The following is a 21,554-nucleotide window of genomic DNA, read 5'->3' on the forward strand; positions in this document are numbered from 1 at the left end:
TTGTTAATGTTATTGATGTCAAAAGCAGACAGTGAAGCAATCACTAGCACTGGAGTAATGTATTATACACTCACATTTTACAGACATGATTCTGCTTATAGCATTTTAAACTGGAGTTTATTGATGAATAAGGACTCAGGATATTTTTCTAACCAGATATTTTCCTAGACAGGCTTTCATCTGACCACAACAAGGCATTTATTTACGCTTATTTACCTACCACTACATTTTTTTTTCCCCCAGATCTCAATGTCAGTACAATAGTTAAAATCCTTACCCTCTGACCACACTGTATTTTACTGCAGTTCATTTTAGATGGACAAGGGGAAATCTGTACAACATCCATACTGGATTTCTGTCTGATTAGGTAGTTGCAGCTGCAGTAGCAGAAGGAGGGTGATAAGCAATATTCTAAAGTTCAAACATTTTACCATGTGTCTTGATCATAGACCTTGTCAGGGAATATATTTTATCACTTATGGGCCCAGTGTTTTACTTGAGCTTGGATAGAACTGCTGACCAAAGGGGTCCCAGAGCAAAGAGTTGTAAGAAAAGCTGTGCATCTAGCATGCCCATCATGCTGCTGGTCTTAACTTCTTGGTAGCTAAAAAGCAACATGAAATGTCAGCACTGCTGGAGACCGTGCCAGGGTCACTTATGATTTGCTCTGGAAGTAGCATGTGACAAAGGATCTTTGCACCTCAGAGGAAGGGAACTAACAACAGGAGTAATTCCTCTTTGGTCTGTGCCCTAGAAGTAGAGAAACAACCTTTGAAATGAATGGGGACTTCATAGAATTTCACAGACTGAAATGATACAGTGAATTCTTCCAGGAATACCTTAAAGTTACAGGTATGCCTTTTTAACTTGAGGATTAGTTCCCAAACAGAGGAATAGAACCAAATTTTCCATGTTTGTGAGCCTGGAATTATTCACCAAGGTAAAAATGGCTGTCTAGTTTCAAATGAGAGCTACGACCTGATATTAATTCATACTATTTAGCTCTGAACACAATAATTTTCTATTTAAACATAGCTTCAGGGGCCAAGTATGAGAATGTTGATGTACATCTTCCACTTCTATGATTCAAAGGCATTTTGTGCCCTCTGGTGACCATTTAGAACTCCATTTTGCAAGAGTGGCTGCAACATTTTGGTTATTAGGACTGTACCAGTACTGTTGATAAGTTTTCTAGTCATAGCTTGGGCTAAACAAATAGTTTATTAAAAAGTGATAAAAACCCCAAAACATAAGGAGGATAGTAGTCTATACACTTTTTTGTACACTGGATTCATTTGAATGTGAAAGATTTTCATCTGAGTTGTCCTAGATTACCCAATTCTATTTTGATCTTGTAATCACAGCATGTAGAGCTGATCACATGAGGTAAAATTGGGAAAGAATTATTAAGTGAGCTTTCTAATATAACCCCTTAACACAAAAGGAATTTTGTCAAAGTACAAAGATTGTGCCATAATAATAGTATGTTTTATGTTATGTATTATTTATGTTATAAATAAGATAATTTCCATACCAGAAGATCATTAAATATCTCCTGCTTTTTATGTATCAAAAGTTGAAAAAGTTAATTGGTCTCTTATATGTGAAAATCTTGTCCTACTGTGTGTCATGTTTGGAGGTCTCATTAGAACCAATGTCCACATTTGGAAGTGAACCATTGCCTGTTTCAAACAGTATGCAGAAAGAGAACAGCAAACCAAACCCTTTGTGACATATAGATGGGCATATGCATAAAAGAATGACAAAATTAATATCTTAATATAACAGTTTGAAATTTTTGAGGTACTGTAAAGAAATCCAAAATAGCTAGAACTTAGCTGGATAGTTGAAGTTGTCATCAATACTTTTGTAAAAGTTGTCATTTAGTAATAGTAATTTACTTATCCATTTCATGCAAAAATAATGAAAAAGTGTATGGCATGCTGTCATACCACACTGAGGCACTGATCCAGTGCCAAAATGGACTTTCCCCCCGAGATTGCCTTTTGCCATCCAAATACTACCCTAAAGTAGGAGAAGGAGCAATCAGTCCTTACCCACAGCACCACGGCTTTTCTACCACTGCAGTGTCGTATTTTTACTGGCAGTAGCCCTGATTAAAAGTCTGATGTGTCTCTCCGTGGGCAATTCATAGCCCCATGAGGTCAGCTGGATGGCTGCTGCTGATTTTGTTAGGTTTTGGATCACACCCTAAAGGAAAGTGGTCTGACATATTAAGACTAAGAAAAAAACAACAAAGCAGGCAATATCTGTTCCACAGTCTGCCATGGATATTGTTGCCTTCTGGGCAAGTTTCTGAATTTGAAAAAGTGTCAGACTATTTAGTTGGGATCATAGTAGTTACTTACACTAGTAAAATGTTTGGACAATTAATTAATGTTTGTAGAAAGTTTGTTAGTTAAAGATGTTAGAAAGTGCATAAAATTTTAGTATTTTTAGCAGGTCTATTTTTAATAAATCCCCCTTGATCATAATTTATTATCCCTCTGAGATTTCATCCAAGGGTTTTTAGTCAACACTTTCTCCTGCAATCCATATTAATTAGCAATATTGGTCTGTTGGCTCTACGGTATTTACCATTTTTCCCTCTGGTTTCAGAGTACTGTAATTAAAGCATTCCTAAGAGAACTGGTTAATGAATTGACCTGAAATGCCTTATTATAGATCCTACTCAAAACTTACTTTTAAAATGTACTACAAAGTTTTGTAGAGTTTAGCTGAAAATCCACTGGAGCCTGGAGCATGATTCCCACTCCCCAAAAGACAAAAGGCAAAGAAGCACAAAACATAAAATACAAATTTCCTTTTACCTGTGTTTGTAAATCAATCTCAGGATGTGCAGCATTACAAAGGAAGGCTCATGTTAGAGTGGCTTTTGCTTATGCAGAAGATTACTTTCTAATCCTACTGTAAGAGGGAAGAAAATAAGTTTCTACTCTCATCTGAAGCTCCAGTGATTTAATTAAAGTTATCGTTATGGAATTAACATTTCATTATTTGTTTATTTATATCACCATTTTTGATCTTACTTACCCTCACCCCTATCTGCTGAATGTATACAAGCAACCCAAACAGGAAAATTTTAGAAGCAGCTTTCTTTTTCTTGTCATCACCAAGTCTCTATTTGCTATTTTTAAGAATTAGAGCTTTGGGTGTTTTGTAGGGAAGAAAACAAAAATCCTGACAGAAATCATCTTTTAGACTTGCATACAATTTGTACCACAAGCAGCCTGGTTAAGCAGGTTCTTTTCCTTCTGACAATTCTCCAATTAAAATTAATAAACCCCATTCTTTTCAATATTTTTTCATATTCTGGATTCTTCTTATAGGATAGGGAGAGAAGCAAGCAGGTTTATGGAATTGCAATGATGAAAAAGAGAAAGGACCATTCATGGGGAGATTTGGAGAGGGATGAAAAGGGTGGTAATATAACACGTGGAAGTACATTCTCTTTATGCCTTGGGCAAAGAGATAAGAGAAAATTCAACTGAACATGGGAGCACACAAAGTCTGCTGATTTATTTTTATGCTCTTATCCATTCAAGTTTGATTTAGTTATTGATGACAATTGACATTAGTATTGGGACTGGTGTTTAACAGCTTTGTCAGACAGTGGGATCCAGTGCATCCTCAGCAGGTTTGCTGATGACACCAAGCTGTGTGTGTGGGTGACACTCTGGGGGCAAGGGATGCCATCCAGAGGGAACTAGACAGGCTGGAGAGGTGGGCACATGTAAACCTCATGAAGTTCAACAAGGTCAAGTGCAAGGTCCTGAACCTGAACTTGGGAAATCCCAAACACAAAATACAGGCTCGGTGAGGAATGGGGAGAGGACCTGGGAATGTTGATTGATGAGAAGCTCAACATAACCCAGCAGTGTGTGCAGCACAGAAAGCCAGACAAGTGCTGGGATTCATTAAGGGGCACAACCAGCAGGTCAAGAGAGGTGATTCCCCCACTCTACTCTGGATTTTTGAGATGCCACCTGCAGTGCTATGTCCAGCTCTGGGGCTCCCAACATAAGAAGGATGTGTTGGAACAAGTCCAGGGGAGGCCATAAGGATGTTCAGAAGGGTGAGGCACCCCTTTCAATAAGACAGTTGGGGCTGTTCAGCCTGGAGAAGAGAAAGCTCTGGGGACACTTTACAACACCTTTCAGTATCTAAAGGAGGCTCACTAGAAGGCCAAAGAGGGAATTTTGTCATGGGTGTGTAGTGACAAGACAAGGGGTAATGGATTTAAACTGAAAGAGGGTAGGCTTGGATTAGATATAAGGAAGAAACTCTATTGTGATGGAAGTGAAACAGGTTGCCCAGAGAACTGGATATCCCATCCCTAGAAGTGTTCAAGGCCAGGTCAGAGGAGTCACTGTGCAACCTGGTCTCTGTGTCTTTGTGCATGGCTGGGAACTAGAACCAGATGATCTTTCAGGTCCCTTCCAACCCAGACCATTCTTTGATTCAAGTGTAACTAAATATTATTCCTTTGGACTCTGCTCAGTAGAGGATCAATTTTCATTTAATTATGTAGCTATTAAGTTGGATCATTGTGTGATAAAATTCATGTGTGGCTAACTAATAAATTGCTTTGGTGCTAATAACAGATTCTATGGAAAACTGGAGTTTTATGAAAAACTGGCAGATACTTGAAGATGACTTCTATATGCAATAATCTGAAAATACCACATACATTTATGGTAGTCTACTGAAGTGGTATCATTTTTGTATAAATAGAAAAATTCTATAACAGTACGCAAGAATTGGAGGGTGTCCAAGAGTGTGTAATTTTTCTTAAGCATTATTATAAAGAAAGTCTGAAGCTTCCATTCACTCTGGCTTAATGTTAAAATGTAAGGATGTCTTTTTAAATTATCCTAAGTCAATGATTTTTAAAAACTGGAAGCAGATTTTAGAAAGATGAATGAGAAGGAGGTACCTTGTGAACTATCTATCTATCTATGAACATTACATTCAAAGCTGAAAACTACGGCATATTTTTTGTCCCTTGATGCACCCAACAATTTGTTCCACATTTACATAGCTCAGCCCTCTAAATTTGGTATTGAATGTTCTTCACTAAATCTAACACAGTTTAAACCTTTCTTGAATCAGAGAAGTAACTCAGCAGGGTAAACTGACTTTAACTTGGAGTGTGGCAGTGAAATTCTAGTGAGATGTAATTTTGTATTCCTTGATTTCAATAAGAAAGATCCATATGCTTATAGTTAGATACAAATTAATTGTGGTGGTGAAAGTCATAGTCTTGTGTGAAGGCCTGAAGACAGCATTACATGATTAATCGTGATCTGCTACAAAACCTGTTTCATATCTGTGCCTAGAATTGCAAACTGAACAAAATTTTATGTGCCAGAAAGGCATGAAATGGTGACTGTGACCAGAAGTGCTAAGACCATAAATCCTACATATGAGGCAATTTTGTAATTAAGATATACTTTCTCTATTCAGCTGGAACTTATTTTCCAGGACAGATTTTAAAACCTGTAGAAATTATTCCTAAAGGCTACCTGGAGCAGTAGATTTCATAACTTCATTTTGAACACAAAGATTCATTGATTCATTTTCTGGAAAATTCAGGAGTCACTGGTTCTATTTCTTGGGGTCATTCCAATTAATAAAATGAGAAATATTTAACAATGCCGTAGAATGAATATTCCAAGAAAATATTTCTTATATACCCATGCCTTCTAACTACTTTCCAGATAGCCCGAAGGTTTTGTTCTCTAAGCTCCAAAGATTAATAACTTGGTTTTAAGACATAGCAAAAGAAGGCCCCAAAGCTTTCAGATTTCAGTTATCATATTAAATTTAATGTCAATATTGGTTTACCATAATCTTTTTCATGCTACTGAGCAAGGGCTCAGTATGAATATCCACAGTTTTACACCCAACAGTGGTGAAATAACCAAGTATGGTATCCATTAAGTAATCCTCAGAGTCAATGTTTTCCACATCTGTGCATTAAAAGTATTTGGTTTTACAATGCAGTAATTCATTTCCTTCAAGCTGAATGGTGATAAGCTTTGCAGTTTTTTTGACCTGATGAACAAAAACAGGGCCATAGATTTCAAGTTCATGAGAGAAGCTACAAAAGGAGCTTAAATAATTTAGTATGAAAATAGTTAAATGATGCTGTCACTATTTTTTCTGTCTCCTCCCTTCGGAAACTTTTTTAAAAATAACAATTTGGCTGGGGAAACTCTGAAATTCAAGATGCAGGAAGAATTATTTCAATTGCATGTTGGAATATTCATTCTACGGCATTGTTAAATATTTCTCATTTTTTTAATTGGAATGACCCCAAGAAATAGAACCAGTGACTCCTGAATTTTCCAGAGAATGAATCTTTTCATTTGAACTAATGGTAAGTTACCCCCAGAAAATTGAGTTTGTGTTCATAATGAAGTTATGAAATCTACTGCTGAATTCATTAAATTGGAACAACTTTTATTTCATTATAGTAACAAACACAGCAAATTAATTTTCTCAACGAGGCATCAGTATGTGTTTTTAATAGAGAACACTATTATGTGTGAACAATTAAAATAATTTACATTTGGAGAACATTGATTATGAATGATGTTATTATTCCATTAATGCAACAAAACCAATCAAAACTGAATGTTAAAGAGTTGAAATTGTGCATTTAAACTAATAAGCAAATTACATGCAGATGTAGACAGGAGTCTGGAACTTTGGTACGAGACATTGGCTGTGACTTGCACATATGATTAGTAAATTTGCACTGTCCCTTAAGGTCTAATTAAATACTCTGCACTGTAACACAGAAAGCTCCATACACATAATTACCCATTGTGGGCTTGCTTATCTATTTAAAATATTACTTTTGTTGTATTTAAATATGTGTGAAAAATGATGAGCGTCATTTTATCTGTGTAATCTTATCAAATAATCACCCTGCCTATCAAGAAATGCCAACGTTTTAATTCTTTATGAAGGAACACAACTCAAGGATGTAAAATTACATTTTTCAGGAAACTATGCATTTTGCACATTATTGTTTATGTCTGTGTGTTGTTTGGTTTTTTTCCAACAATATCCTTTTGGATAAATGAATAGCTGTATGCCTTTGGATCTTTTGTTTTTTATTGAAATAGGAAATTAAAACCAGGCAATTCTACACTGAAATATGGATACTCTGCAGTCAAGAAAGAGCAGGTCTCCCTACAAATTGGATTCTTGCTTCCTATCACTTTCAGACTCATAAAGTTGTTGTACTTCAGACTCAATATGACTGGGGTTAAAAAATTAGATCTCATCTGCAGGCAGAAGAGAACTCCATAAAATGATACATTGATCCAGTAAGATTTCTGATATTATCCTTGAGGAGTTGCCTGAAGGTTTCCAGCATAGGCTTGCAACAAGACATAGTGAAAAAAAAAAAAAAAATCAAAGCAATAATAATTCTGCTTAATAAAAACTTGTTTACACTGGCATTTATGAAAATAACCTTCCCAGCCTTGATGGATAACTCCACAGAATGGCTGCAGCTCTACAACCTGATGTCCCAAGAGAATTTAGGTCTCATCACAGTATCACAGGAAAATGGGGCTGGAAATAAACCTTTGGAGGTCATCTTGTCCACTGCTTTGCCTGAAGGCAGGATCAATGATTCCTGACAGATGTTTCTCCAACTTAGTCTCCATGAAAGGGGTACCAGAATTTTTTTTTTAATCTTTGTGTGTTCTTAACTCTTGCAATTGCCTGGAAGGTAACTACTTATGTTTCTTGCTCAAACTCCGTTGCATCACTGTGAGATTTTTCTTGTGTTTCTTCAGTGTGAATAGGGCTTTTACCTTCTTCCAGTGATGGCATTTAAGTTTAGGAACTACAATGAATCCTCACTTCATTAGTAAAATAAAAATGATATTGTGGATGCTAAGGACTCTATAACCTCTGTCTATAGTAGAAAAGGATATTCAAACAAGTGGACCAATAAACAACAACAGAGTACCTGAAGCAAAATAAGAATATGAATATCCATATGTCTTTTTTCATGCAAAACCAACATTTATATTTTAATGGCTAAGAAAAGAGTAGTAATTTACTCTGCCAAGAATAACAGTCCATTTTATACACAGTCAGCTCAGTTATACGGTAGAAAATGTAGAGATTTGTCTGCTATCTCTAGCAAAGCTGCTTTAGAAAAGCAGGTCTTATTTTCACAGAAGTGGTTCCAGTTTGCAGCACATCTGTGCTGGCAGTCAACAAGTGCATATGGAAGTTCAAGGAATAACTCTTTTACACCCACAAACCACTGATATGTGTGCAACTGATAGTTCTTTGATTAGCTCCTCCTTCTCCTTTATTTCTTTTTCATTTGATATTCATTTATCCACTGCAAGGTACACTTGATTAGTTCAGAGCATTGCCATATTCCTCCTTCAAGCTGCCATGGGATGAAGAAACACGTACCTTGCATGACACAGAGCTATCTAGACCCCTCCTGACTGATGCAGGTGATGTTTGTCACATCCTGCTTGCATTCATCTGCAGGTGCACCAAGAAGTGTCACTTGCTGATGCCTTTGTGGCACAGAGCAGAGGGTGGTTCTGTCTGGATGAGGTGAAGCACACTGTGTTAGGATGAATTATGGAGTACCTGGAGTGTGGTTTCCTCCCTGTCTCAGCAGCTGCCTGTCCATAACACAGGTTAGCTTCAGATCCTAAGTGACCTTCCCTTCCAATCCAGGCAGTGGATCAGCCCAGTCAGTCATCATGTCCTACAGAGACAGAAAAGGGAGGCTCAGTCTCAGTGGGACAGATGAGGTCTTTTTTTTTCAAACAGAATTTAGAGTGAGGTTGGTCTATAATCACTTCATGCAGAAAATGTTCTTGGCAACACTATAATTTGTGTATCAAAGATGTCACTTTTGCATACCGAGTAGACTATTAGTGGGACTATATCCTGACTAGCTGTGAGATCATGGTAATCACAGAATTCAACAAATTACTTTTCTACTCCTCATTAACTTTAGCTTTTGCCTGGATTAGTTTGAACCAGCTGTAATTCATCTAGGCTTTGGTTTCCTTCCTGCTCTGAGAGATAACTGGTAAACAGCACCATCTGCATGGAACAAGAGAGTTGAAACTTCACTTTCACTTAAAAACTCTGTTTTGTTTTGCTTTTTTATTTTTTCTTTGCAGACAGCAAAGCAGTACCAGCTGAAATTAATCTTTATGATGAGTAAACAGTTGATTCAGCCCTTGTGAGCACCCAGCTGGATTAGTGGGACAGGAGAAGATTTACATGAAGTAAGGAATTGCTCTCTACACCCCACAGTCGGAGAAAACACATTGTTTGTGTGTGATGCTATTGGCACTTGCTTGCCTGGTGGTCACATCTGCACCATTTATGGCATTGTGCCAGAATGTCAGCTGGGCCAAATTAGTGTCCTCCCACTGTGTTAAACACAATTCAGCTCCCTGTTTGGAATGTTTCTTTCAGCAGGGAATTATACAAATGTGTGTAATGAAAACAAGCATAGAGAAAACATATATACGATAAGGAAAGTTTTTTATCTTCCTAAATCTGAGAACAAAGCAAAACCAGCTTTTCCTCAGTCTCTCTCTCAGGTTAATAATATATTTGTCACTGTAAGTTTCTCTCACAACTTAGTTTAATGCTATATTTGTAACAGTGACTGAGATGATGCAGCAATAACAAGAACATTCTTACATCAGTGATTGCCTCATAAACCAACAAGAAGTTATTTTCTCCCTGGCCCAGATTACAGTTGAATAAATTCAATAACAAAGTGGGTCAGACAGACCAACTCAGAGGTTGATGCTAGAGAACCTCACAATGTAAAACAGAAATAAATCCCTTTCAGAATCTGTGGAGTGAATTTAAGATAAACTATCTTATCATCCAGTTGCTCTGGCTGAAGAGCTAATTAAAGATGACTAAATGGTAATAATTCTGTTTGCTATTTTGTGATCAAATTTTATTAAATACAGTCTCTAAAATTGTTCAGTTGAAAAGTGAATTAAAGATAAGTAAATAGTAATAATTCTGTTTGCTATTTTATAATCAAATTTTATTAAATATAGTCTCAAAAATTGTTCATTTCCCAATTTGTGTGAATACTAAAAGTTGCTCTCTAAAATTGCAATTTAAATTTTTAATTTACTTTCCTAATATCTTAAATTTCAAGAGTTTGTGTGAAGTTCATGCACAAAACTATTAAATATAAGAGATTATGTATGCTAATAAAATAGCTAAAATTTACTTGCATTTCCCCCTCTCTAGAAAATATTTACTTATCCTATTTCAACAATTTCTATCTTCCCCTTCCTTTCTTATTGACACATATAAGTAACTAGAAAAAAAATCATCTGAAAATTTCTAAGTATTTGTCTAAACTAAGCCAAATTACTCTTTAAATAATTAGTAAACTCTAGTAGATTTCAAGGCTTTGTCAGAAAATTTTTAATCAGTCCCTAAGTATAAACCATTATTAAGAAACTGAGTTATTAAGGCAAGGAGACTTAACTGGAAATTGAATGTCTTTCTAAGATTTTTTTCAATGAAAGACCTTCATGAAAGAAAGTAAAAAATAATATTCACATTAAAAAAAAGCCCTGTTTAAGACAACCTAAAGTAAACAGTTATTTTTTACTCAGGTCTTTAGCATCTTCAGGAGACTGCTAAAACCACAGAATAATGTGTTTAAACAAAATAAATAGGGGATTATGACAATTTCTGAGGTCACATTTCAAAACCCATGTTCAGTTTTGGACCCCTCACTACAAGAAGGAAATTGAGGTGCTGGAGCATGTCCAGAGAAGGAAAATGAAGCTGGGAAAGCGTCTGGAGCACAAGTCTTATGAGGAGCAGCTGAGGGAGCCTGGGGCTGCTGAGCCTACAGGAAAGGAGGCTCAGGGGACACCAATTGCCCCCCAGCACCACCTGGAAGGAGGCTGTACCCTGGTGGGGTCTGTCTCTTCCTCCAGCTATGAAGTGATAGAACAAGGTGAAATGGCCTCAAGTTGTGCAAGGGGACGTTTAGATTGGATATTAGCAAAAAGAACCTTCCCTGAGTGGCTGGTAAGCATTGGAACAGGCTTCCCAGAGAAGTGCTTAAGTTACAATCCCTGAAGGTGTTTAAAAGATGTGGCACTTAGAGACATGGTCTAGGGGTGGACTTTGCAATTCTGGGTTAAGAGTTGGACTTAACGATTTCAACTTCACCTTTGGAAAAGGTGTTTTCCAAACTAAACAAATTTATGATTCTATATTTTGCAGACAGCTAGATCTTCTTTCCTATTCAGGAAAAATTCTACATCTCTGTATGTAAATGCCATAATAGTGGGCCACTTCAAGAATCATTATCATAAAATCATCAAGATTAGAAAATATCCATCCTTGGGTATTAAGTGATGTTATGGCTTGATACCAGAATCCAGAGAAAATTTTCTTCTTTTCAGATTTCTACCAAAACCTGAAAATTTTAAAGAAATTGTTGAAATGACAGTGGTATCACGTTGTCCAGCTCGTGCCTCTAGGAGGAACTTCTCATTTGCTCTCCGCAGAGGTACTTTCTTCCTTGGATGAGATCATGATGAACACACTCTTGTCTTTTTAAACTTGTCCTTCCTCCTTTTTACCTAACATTTTAAAACTGTACCCTCTCTATTTTCTGTCTTCACATTTTTTCCTACTGTCTTTGAGCCATTTTGGTTCTTGTCTCACAGATTTTACAAACTTGTTCTTTGTAGTTCTTGTACCACATCAATTTTAATTAAAATCTATGTGTTTGGCAGTCTTTGTTTTTATCTTTGATCTGGAAACTTAGTCAGACTTTCAGTTCATGAATGTGATAGTTGACTTGAGTCCTTATCTGACGCAGTTAGGGTTCCTAACTTCTGCTTCAGTGGCAAGGCTGTTCCCTGACACTTTTTAAAAAGTCTTACCCTGATGGATCGTTCACAGATAGCTTCCAGATGTCTTCTTTAAAACAGTTTCAGATTATTTAAGCTGCATTCCTTGTATCCTGCCTTTGCTATTTATAGTCTCAGTTGTGCATAGGAATGGCAACCATATATAAATTAAATGCAAAATTGTGCATTGAGTCTTGCTAAACCAAACAGATGAGTGAAGTGTTCTGTGGCAGCTGTTAGCCACTCTTCTTGTCTCAGCTTCCTATCTGAGCTCATGTGAAGCACCTCAGAGCAGAATAAAAGATAAAATAGGAGGAGGTCCAGTAAAAGAGGCTGTAAACCTTCCTCCCTGCTAGAGCTCTCAGTTGTGGCATGTGTCTTGTTCATACCGTGGAAGAGCAGTTGCCTAGCTCTGGAAATCCTGTTGGGAGCACATCCACATCCAAATGTATGTGTGAGACCAATTACTTTTCTTAAGCCACTGTGAGAAGCTAGGGGACAATTGGAAACGTTCTTGGCAGTACCGGAGAAAGACGGATAAAGACAAAGATGCTGGCAGGGGTTTGGGCTTGTGGAGACAATGACAGGGTTGTCTCTAATTGAAAAAGAATCAGGATTCCTAATCCCTAACATCCCTCACATCGCCTCCCTGCAGAGAATTGACAGCTGTGAAGAAAGGATGTCCCTCCTCATTCCCACCAAGTGACCAGGCAGATATTTACTGGAGTGCTGTAATAAGATCCCAAAGTTGCCTGCAGTCCATAAGAATATCAAAGTGATTCTTCAAGAGGAGAATTCACATTTACTCCAGAAAAATCTAGGGAGCTGCCCACCAAACACTGCAGAAATAGTTTGTCAAGGTTTCATAGTTTGGATCCAACATATAGGCTATGTTAGAAGGAGATCTTTCAGAAGGACTTTAGCAGTTTCACTTGCTTAAGGGATGAGGAAAATGTTCTTAATTTAGTGGTCATATACTTTTCTATTTTCTTTAGGGGAGGGGAGCCTTGTCAGATAAAATAAGGGATTGTGTGTATGTTTGCTGTCACTGATTCCTCCCTTACTAGAGAGACTCAGACACGAGTTACCAATGGACAGAGGTTGAATTCCAGTGCCAGGTTTTTTATGACAAAGAGTAAATAATATAAAGAAAACATTTCTTCAGTACTTTGCTTGAATCTGACCTATAATGCATAGTATCAGAACAAGAAGAGCAGCTAGACTTGGAGAGAAGTTGTGAGGATTGGGCCCCTTCTTTCTTCATAAAAGATTAATGCATTAGATTTACAAGTGGAAAAAGATATAACTACAATAGGTAGCAGATGAGGTAGGGCAACTAGTTTTGAAATCCTCCCCAGTACAACAAATTCAGATTATTTTTATTTTCCAGTGTTTGGAAGAACAGCATCCCTATTGTTTTGATGAGTTTTGAAATGGTGCATTTAGAGAGGAGTTGTGTTTGTAGGCAAGGTCAGCTGATGGGACGATTTAGAAAGTGTGGGAGTGCAAGGAGATGGGAAGCACCATAAAATTACTGCTGCAGCCTGTGGGCTGAAATATGGCATAGCAACATGGAGGGTCTGTTGTCTGGTTTGTAAATCTGGTTTATAGACACAAATGTTTTCTCAGCAGTGAAAAATCTTGTGTGGGGTCAGTTCTGTGATGCCTTCATTGACTCAATCATCATCATCATCCCAGAGACCCCTTTGTAATCAGTGAGATGTTGCTCGTGGACTGAACACTGGAAGGTTTGGGGGTAGGTGGAAGACTGACTATGCCTTTTTTTTTTTCTTTTTTTGAGAAGAGAAACAAAAAGGCATTTTAAAAAACTTTTATAGATAAAATATTTTGCTTTGAGCTTTTTTTTTTTTTTTGTGTTAAAGTCTAATTAAGTGCTAACTTGTATAAATTACCGAAAATTAGAGCCAAGTGCTATGTCAGTTAAAGCCTAAATTTCCATGAACTCTGAGAAAATCTGACTACAGTCTGGTGGGGGGTAATGATTTGCTATGTGATGTTGAAGATCAGCTTATGATTTCCAGTTTCTCAGCTCTTTTTGAAGAAGAAAAACTAAGGCTATGGAATTGCTACTTTATATTCAGAATATTTTGCAGCATCTTCTGCAAAGGAACTAAGTAGCTTGCTATTCAATGAGAGATACAGATATTATCTATGAATTCAGAACATATACTGTTTTTTTGTCTAGCTCTAATGGCTAATACAATCAACAAATACAAAAAATATAAAACTGTTGAATGTTGATAGATTATAGTTTTCTAGATTTGTCTTAAACATTAGTCAAGCAGCAGAAGTGGCCTCATCATCATCACCCTCATGAATAACTTTATGCCTCATTCAGACTCTGACATCTGCTTATAGCCAATAAATAAAACCATAATAAAGATTTACAACTGAATAGACAGCATTTCATTGCTTAATTAATGATTTCATTGATGTCTATTGATGACTCACTGCAACATTCTTCGTTCAGAGATATGGTTAATTATATTTTTTAGGTAAAGGTAACGTGACCTTACAGATATTAAGAATCAAATACAGGTGATCAAATGTTCTGTAAATTCACACTTTAATAAGGATGGCATTTTAGGGAAGGTGGAATGTAGGAAGTGAACCTGTTTAGTACAAGTCCAGATGACTAAAACTTCTGAAGTCTGGTCTATATTTTATTTAATTTATGTCCTGTTAATTTTCTGAGGATATTAAATGCTTTTGTTTTTGTTTTTGGTATTTCATTGTGTAGACTTCCTTAAGACAATTATACAATTTTCATTGTTTTTTTTTTTTCTTGTTGGCATTTATTTTTTCTTTGACTTATTTCTAAGGTTTTGGTTTAGTAATGACAGAATTACAAGTTAACCATTATTTCAGGGTCTAGGGAGCAATGGCACACTGTTGACACTGTGCTTGTTCTCACAGAAATAAACAGCAGAGTCAATAATTAGCTAGGAAGGCTTTCACTGATGTGATAGATGAGGCACCACATATCTGGCCAATATCTTCTACAAGTTGATCTATTATACTCTTTTTTTAATTTTTTTTTCCCCCAGGATGGAATTATAATATAAATAAACCTGCAAGCAAACTCATTTGAGGCCTTTTTAATACTTAGAAGTTAACAAGGTTTGACTGTATAATTTAGCCAACTTTGCAAACTTCTTCCTAATTAAAATGAAATGGGCTGATGCAGAAAGTCTGAGAAAAACAAAACAAAACAAAACATGCTTCATATCTTATGTTCTTAACTCAAACCTAGACAAAACTTACCAAGTCAGGTATAAATTCTCCTTTGTGTTCCAGCTGTGACTAAAAAGCCAGATTAGAAATAAGGAATTTATCCCATGTGATGCAGAAATAAGGAAAAAGTGAAAGAAATAAGGAAAAGTGAAATTCAGTTTTTCATGAAAACTGAAATGAACTGTTCTTCTATTTCTCTTCACTGAGCACAGAGTGACAGATGACATTGATTGTAGAGGCCCCATCCATCAGATTTAATGACCTACCGTTAAAACTGTTTAAGTATTGAACAATAAGACATATAGTCATCATATTACAGCACTTTCCTCAGGAAAAAAATTTCACCTGTAAATAACAGGGAATAAAAGCCAGGAAATTAGGACTCTAGGAAAAATATCAATTTTAAAATACTATAAGTGAAGGCAAAAGATGTATTATTACCTGTGATTATACCTCTACAAGGTTATTCTATCTATTCTAGCTGTAGGTGTTGTGTGAAATACTTTGTATTTTTTCCACATAACAGAAGTGTAAATCTATTTGCAGCAATAAAAATTGGAGACAGAAATGGGTGGCTGTGGGGGAAAGGGGAGCTGATTTAGCTGGTGACTGTTACAATCAAACCCGATACAGCAAAGAGTAACCTTACCAACAAAAGATTTTTGACATGTTGATACTGAAAAATGTCTTTATTATACTGAGGAACAAATGATATTACCATCTGCACAAGTTTCAGGAATATCACAGGCATCAGCAGGAATATGAAATTTTTACTCATATCACAAATCCCTCTGCTGTGCTTTGTTCTCCTTCCCTGTTCAGATTCATACCTTCATTTCTTGCTCCTGCTTCTAAAAGTAGTTTCAGTGAGATCTTAATAATTAACCACTTTCTATGACCTTAATCTTATCTCATTTAGAATTTTTATTTAAGGATGATACTATGTTTACTCCTTGGTAACTGATACAGTTATACAGCTCAAATATTTTATTTTTCCAGTAGGTGTATTTTGTTTCTGTAGTGGGTTAACCTTGGCTGGATTCCACGTTCCCACCAAAGCCACTTTCTCACTCCCTTCTTCGATTCGACAGGAGTCAGAAAATACAATGGATGGTAAAGATAAGAGCAGGAGAGATCACTCACCAATTGCCTTCACAGGCAAAACAGACTCGATTTAGGGAAATAATTGAATTTATTGCCACAGTAGGATAATGGATAGGATAATAATAAACCCAAATCTTAAAATACTGTTCTTTTTCTTTCATTAATTTGTTTAATTTTGGTTTTGTTAGTTTCTGGGGGCTTTTTTTTTTTTTTTTTTTTTCATGCGTGGGGTATTTTTGTGTGTGATTTTTGCTTTGTTTTGTTAGGTTTTTTCCCCTTTTTTGGCTTCCAAAGGAAAATAAATAATAGAGTAATAACCATTCAAAATATGATGACAATAGGACAAGTGTGTCCTGTGGTTTAAGCCTATTTAGTTAGTTGCAGTTAGTCCCAGTGGGAATGAACTTTTTCCATTTTTTTTTCTAGTTTATTTTTGATTATTTGATTTAATTTAATTTCATGAATTTTCATTTTCTTCTGGCATTCTTACTCTTTCTCATGTTTTCTTTTGTATTTATTCAGGTTTTAGGAGTACAAGCTTGAGTATGTCAGAAAAAGACTCAGCTCTTTAATGTTTTTGAAATACCTTTTTCTTCAGAATTACCCATTTTGTAGGAGTTTCACTTTTATCCACAGATTGCATCCTAGACAATTCTTTCCTATATATATATATATATTTTTTTTTTTGGTGGTTTATCTCTAAAACAATTAATTAAACAATGCTTTTTCATTAGGCCTCCTTTTGTTTCCAGAATAATGAAGAAATTAATCAAATAAAAGGTCAGATGATAGAAGGTCGCTATTGATTTTAAAAAATAATTGTCTTTCCAGAGGACAACACAAATTTTCCTGCTAAGGCACGATTTTCAGGCAGTGTTGAGCACCTGCAGCTCCCTCTACCTTTGGAGCAATGTGTGCATGAACAACTCTGAAAAATTAGTGCCATGCCCTTCCATTGCACTTCTCCACCATGCCAAACACAACAGGAATCCAGTGGAAGTGATTTATCTTGAAACAGGTGCACACATAGATTCAGGAGGGAGGGAAAAGGGAATGTCTGTTAGCAAAACGTGCTTGCCCTCTTGATATTTCATCTAAGATTATATGAACTGTTCATTACATATGACCAACTTGCTGGCTATGGCTTATTTGGAAAAATTGCAGTAGATGATTCTAAATACAGACAGAGTGAAAAAAAGTGCAAGGAGGGAGTTAAAACTATGTAACAATGATTAAACCCAAACAACCCATATCATTTGGTACAGGAAAAATAGAGTAGTGTAAAGACATCTTATTTTCAGTCCACAGTTTACTAGGGATTTGGTCAGTGCTTCTGAGTCTTTGTAAGAAATGATCCTAAATATAAGATATACTATAAAAAGGAAGAATACTGCCAAAGAAAACTTATTTTATCTGGAAAAGTCAGAAGTTGTTGCCTTGGCATTCAGGAATAGAACTGCAGACTCTGCACTGAGTGTCAAACAGCAAGAAAAAGAAAGAAAGGTCTACACAGCTCTCCCCCCCTGCCAAAATAGGCATGGCAAGAGGGAAGGTGGGGTGTCTTGAGAGAGAAGTGGTTAAAGCATCTATTAAAACTATTATTTTAATAGTTATTAAATTGACATGCAAGGAATAAAGAATTCAGAATGCCTTCATTAGAACTATTGGTTTGAAATCTATTTTCTTACTAGTAGGACTGTGTAGGAAAGAGTCTTTTCCTCTGGGATGTTTGTGAGACTTTCTGTCTTTGGAAGCCAAGAGACTGATAAAAGGCATCAATGTAAGGTGTATTGCACATCTTCAGCTAATACAGTCATGAGACCCACATATTTCCTTATGAAGATATCAGAAATGTGATGGTTTCAGAAACACTAATCTGGGTATGATAGAGCAATTAAAGAAAGTGAAACTGGTATGATGACTTGCCAGACCTTCCTTGAACTTGTCTTGGCCTGTTTTGAGTACTTTTCTTCTGTGTTAAGCCATAACATCTTTCCAAAGAGCAGCAGTCTGTTCCCTGATTTGCCTAACTTGTGCTTATCTTCCAATAATATTTTATTTTGTATTTATAATATTGTATGATGTAACACTATTTTTTATACCTGTATTTTTAACAATTTTAATGACATTTGATTCCTATTAAGTAGAGAATATGACATAAGAGAATGTTGACTCTGAGTTTTGTGAATGCTAATATAATTGGTATAACTGGACTATTAATTCTAACTTTTTCCATTTTATTCAGAATTTAGAAGGGCTAGCAATAGATTATTTCCTTAATATATATGGCTTCCCATAAACAGAATTAGAAATTAACACATAAAAATTTGGTAACTTCCATTACTAATAATGGTAATTAAAATCTACTATATATAATACCAGATCTGAAGAAACCAATCCCTATTTTTAACCAAAGCAGCTGTGAGTCAACCTGATCTGCAGTGAAAATGAATTATGCTCATGCTCCATAGTACAATTTGCTTTTACAGATAATGGACAATGCTTGAAGGACAAACAAACAATTCTGCAGCTCAGATGATGTCTGATAACTTGGTGAACCAGACTAGCTAGAAGATTAGGTATCAAAGTAATCAAATTCTAATAACAACAATCAATTCAATAACAACAGAAAGGCAAGTAAAGGTATCCAGTGTACCCAAGTCTGTTCTATTAAGCATTTACCATTTATATAATGGAATGTTGGTATGACTTCTAATGTAATTTAATTTTTATACAATAAAACTCCAATTTAAGAACTATTCAAAAGTCTCTACAGAAAGTTTTGATTAAAATAATGTAATTATCAGCACAGAAAGCTACATTAGCATAAGCAAATCTCAGAGCAGCTGTTGTACTTCAGATGCAGAGTATTGAGCTGAAAAACTTTAATTCCAAATTGACTTGCACAGAAATTGACACTTAGATAATAAAAGACATTAATTATGAGTGATAAAATTATTTTCGTGCACTTATGTTTATAAGTTCAGTCTTAATCACTCCTACCAATATTAAGACAGAGCTGTAGAATTGGCTTTCCTGAATGGCAGCAAGAATTGTAAAAAATAAAAACTTTTCCCTCTAAGTATGTATTTTGAACCATTTTTTTTATAGCAAGCTTGCCCAGCTGTGCAGGGCTGGGAGTCAGAGTTTGATGATCCCTGTGGGTCCCTTCCAGCTCAGGATATTCTATGATTTTAAAATGACTAAGCCTGGCAGTCCTGACCAGGGATAAGTCATATCACACAACACCATCCTAGACCTCAGATAAAAGTCTTTAAAAGTCAAGCCCAGAGAAACGTCCACAATCACCTTAAAAAGTGCTCCCCTTTTCCATAGAAGTCAATTTCTATGTGGAAGTGCAAGAATCAAGTGGCTTAATTGCTCATTTTTCTGTGAGCCTCTGGGATAGAGAATGTTATTTAGTTTATTTAATGCATAAATACTCCAGAGTAATTTCCCCCTATTTATTTTCCACTAGTGCATCAATCATACTCATTTGACAGGGCTCTGGAAAGCATAATCTTTTGGACTGACCATAAAAAATGAAATATGCCAGCCTTTTCAGAAGGTGATGTGAAAAAAGAAATCCCTATACACCTAAATGAAAACACCCTGTTATGCATATTTCCATGTGCACATTTTCCTAAAGATGCAGAACTTAGCAATTCCCTGTTATTCCTCTCCCTTTCAGCTCCCAGAAAGATGGAGATGGAGTAAAACCAAATCTTAGACTCCAGAACAATGTTTAATGTCCAGGATTATATAGCAAAAATAAATTATATAGCAAGGATAAATAGATTATTTCTGTAGCCAAAATCAATCAAGATAACCTAGTCTAAAACAAAAGCACAAACTTTTCCCTTACAAGAGATAGTAAGAAAGAAAGGGATAAAATAAAGTGACAAAATAAATCTGGAAGTTTTTCTATGGTTCTGAATTTTTCTGCTATTAAAAAAAATAAAATCCTATTCTCAATCATGTCTTTGTGTTCAGCCTTCACAGTCAAATCTTCCAGTGATGTCTTCTAAAGTTGGGTGAAGGCTGTGGGTGTGCCCTTTTCTGCTTAAAAAAACATGCCAAGAAACAGGAAACATGCCAAGAAAAGAAGGAATGGGAAAGGAGTGTGCTGGAGGGTAAAAAATAAAAGGAAAAATAGCTGACTGAATCCTTGAGTCTCTTTAATAACATGTGACACCAGCTATGTACATGACTTGTACATCTGTAGAAATAAAGAGGCTCTTTCACTACTCGTCAGTTACTGTGTCTATAAATCTGATCATCTAGAACAGATATTGGTATGAAAAGGATGTGCAAATTGTTAAAGGATGTTAAACCTCCCTACAGAAGAACTTCAGATGGGGTTAGTAAATCTGGAATAGTGACAGGAGGGTGTGAAGCTGCCTTCTTGAATAAACCACTTTGCTTTGAAGGAAAAAAAACCCACCTTATTTCTAATAATCCTCTTCATTTGGGGTTGGATTTTTTAAAATATTTGTTTGTATTCTCATGAAATAGAGAAAATTAAGCAACTACTTTTCCTTGAAGTACCATAAAGAGCCCATAAAGGTCTGCTTGATTGAGCAGCTAATTTCTAAATATTAAATAAATTTGTTACTCCTGGAAACATCAAAATCACTGCTGGATGGCTGGTATCCACTCTGCCCAAAAATTTCAATATCCTTACATTAGTAAACCTCAAAAATTGTCTTCCCAGGTGATATCTCAAAGTAACATAACAGCCAATTGAACCATTCAGACTGTAAGAATGTAGGAGCTGTCATTTTATGACTCATCATTTCTATAAAAATCTGTCTGCATTAAAGCCACCATGTGTAAAACTTTTGAGCTATCTACTTCCTATTTTTAACACTGATAGAAAGAGGTCCGTCCAGAAAGTGACTTATCAGCTTATTTTAGACACTTAACCAAGGCTGTGATGGCCTTGGAGATGAACCTGAAACGAACCATTTCCCAAGATGCCCATGCAGATTCCAACACAGCACCCCAGCCTCTGGAGCCAAGTGACTGTGTGAAAAAATATCAGTTCAGCTTTTCATTAAACTTCCTATCCCCTGATAATTCAAATAAAAGCTAAAGAACAAAACCAGTAATGGCTTAGGAATAATTTAAGATATTTATTTTTTTTTATCAACCTTGCTAGATTTTCAGTTGATTTCATCATCAGAATGAAGCTGACTGCTGGGTTCTTTATTTTAGCTGTACTGTGCCAGCCTTGTTGGTGCTTCCCTGCAT

Source organism: Pseudopodoces humilis, chromosome 1, assembly GCF_049639895.1.
Source record: "Pseudopodoces humilis isolate 2021_Gansu_Grassland_sample_001 chromosome 1, ASM4963989v1, whole genome shotgun sequence".
Lineage (NCBI taxonomy): Eukaryota > Metazoa > Chordata > Aves > Passeriformes > Paridae > Pseudopodoces > Pseudopodoces humilis.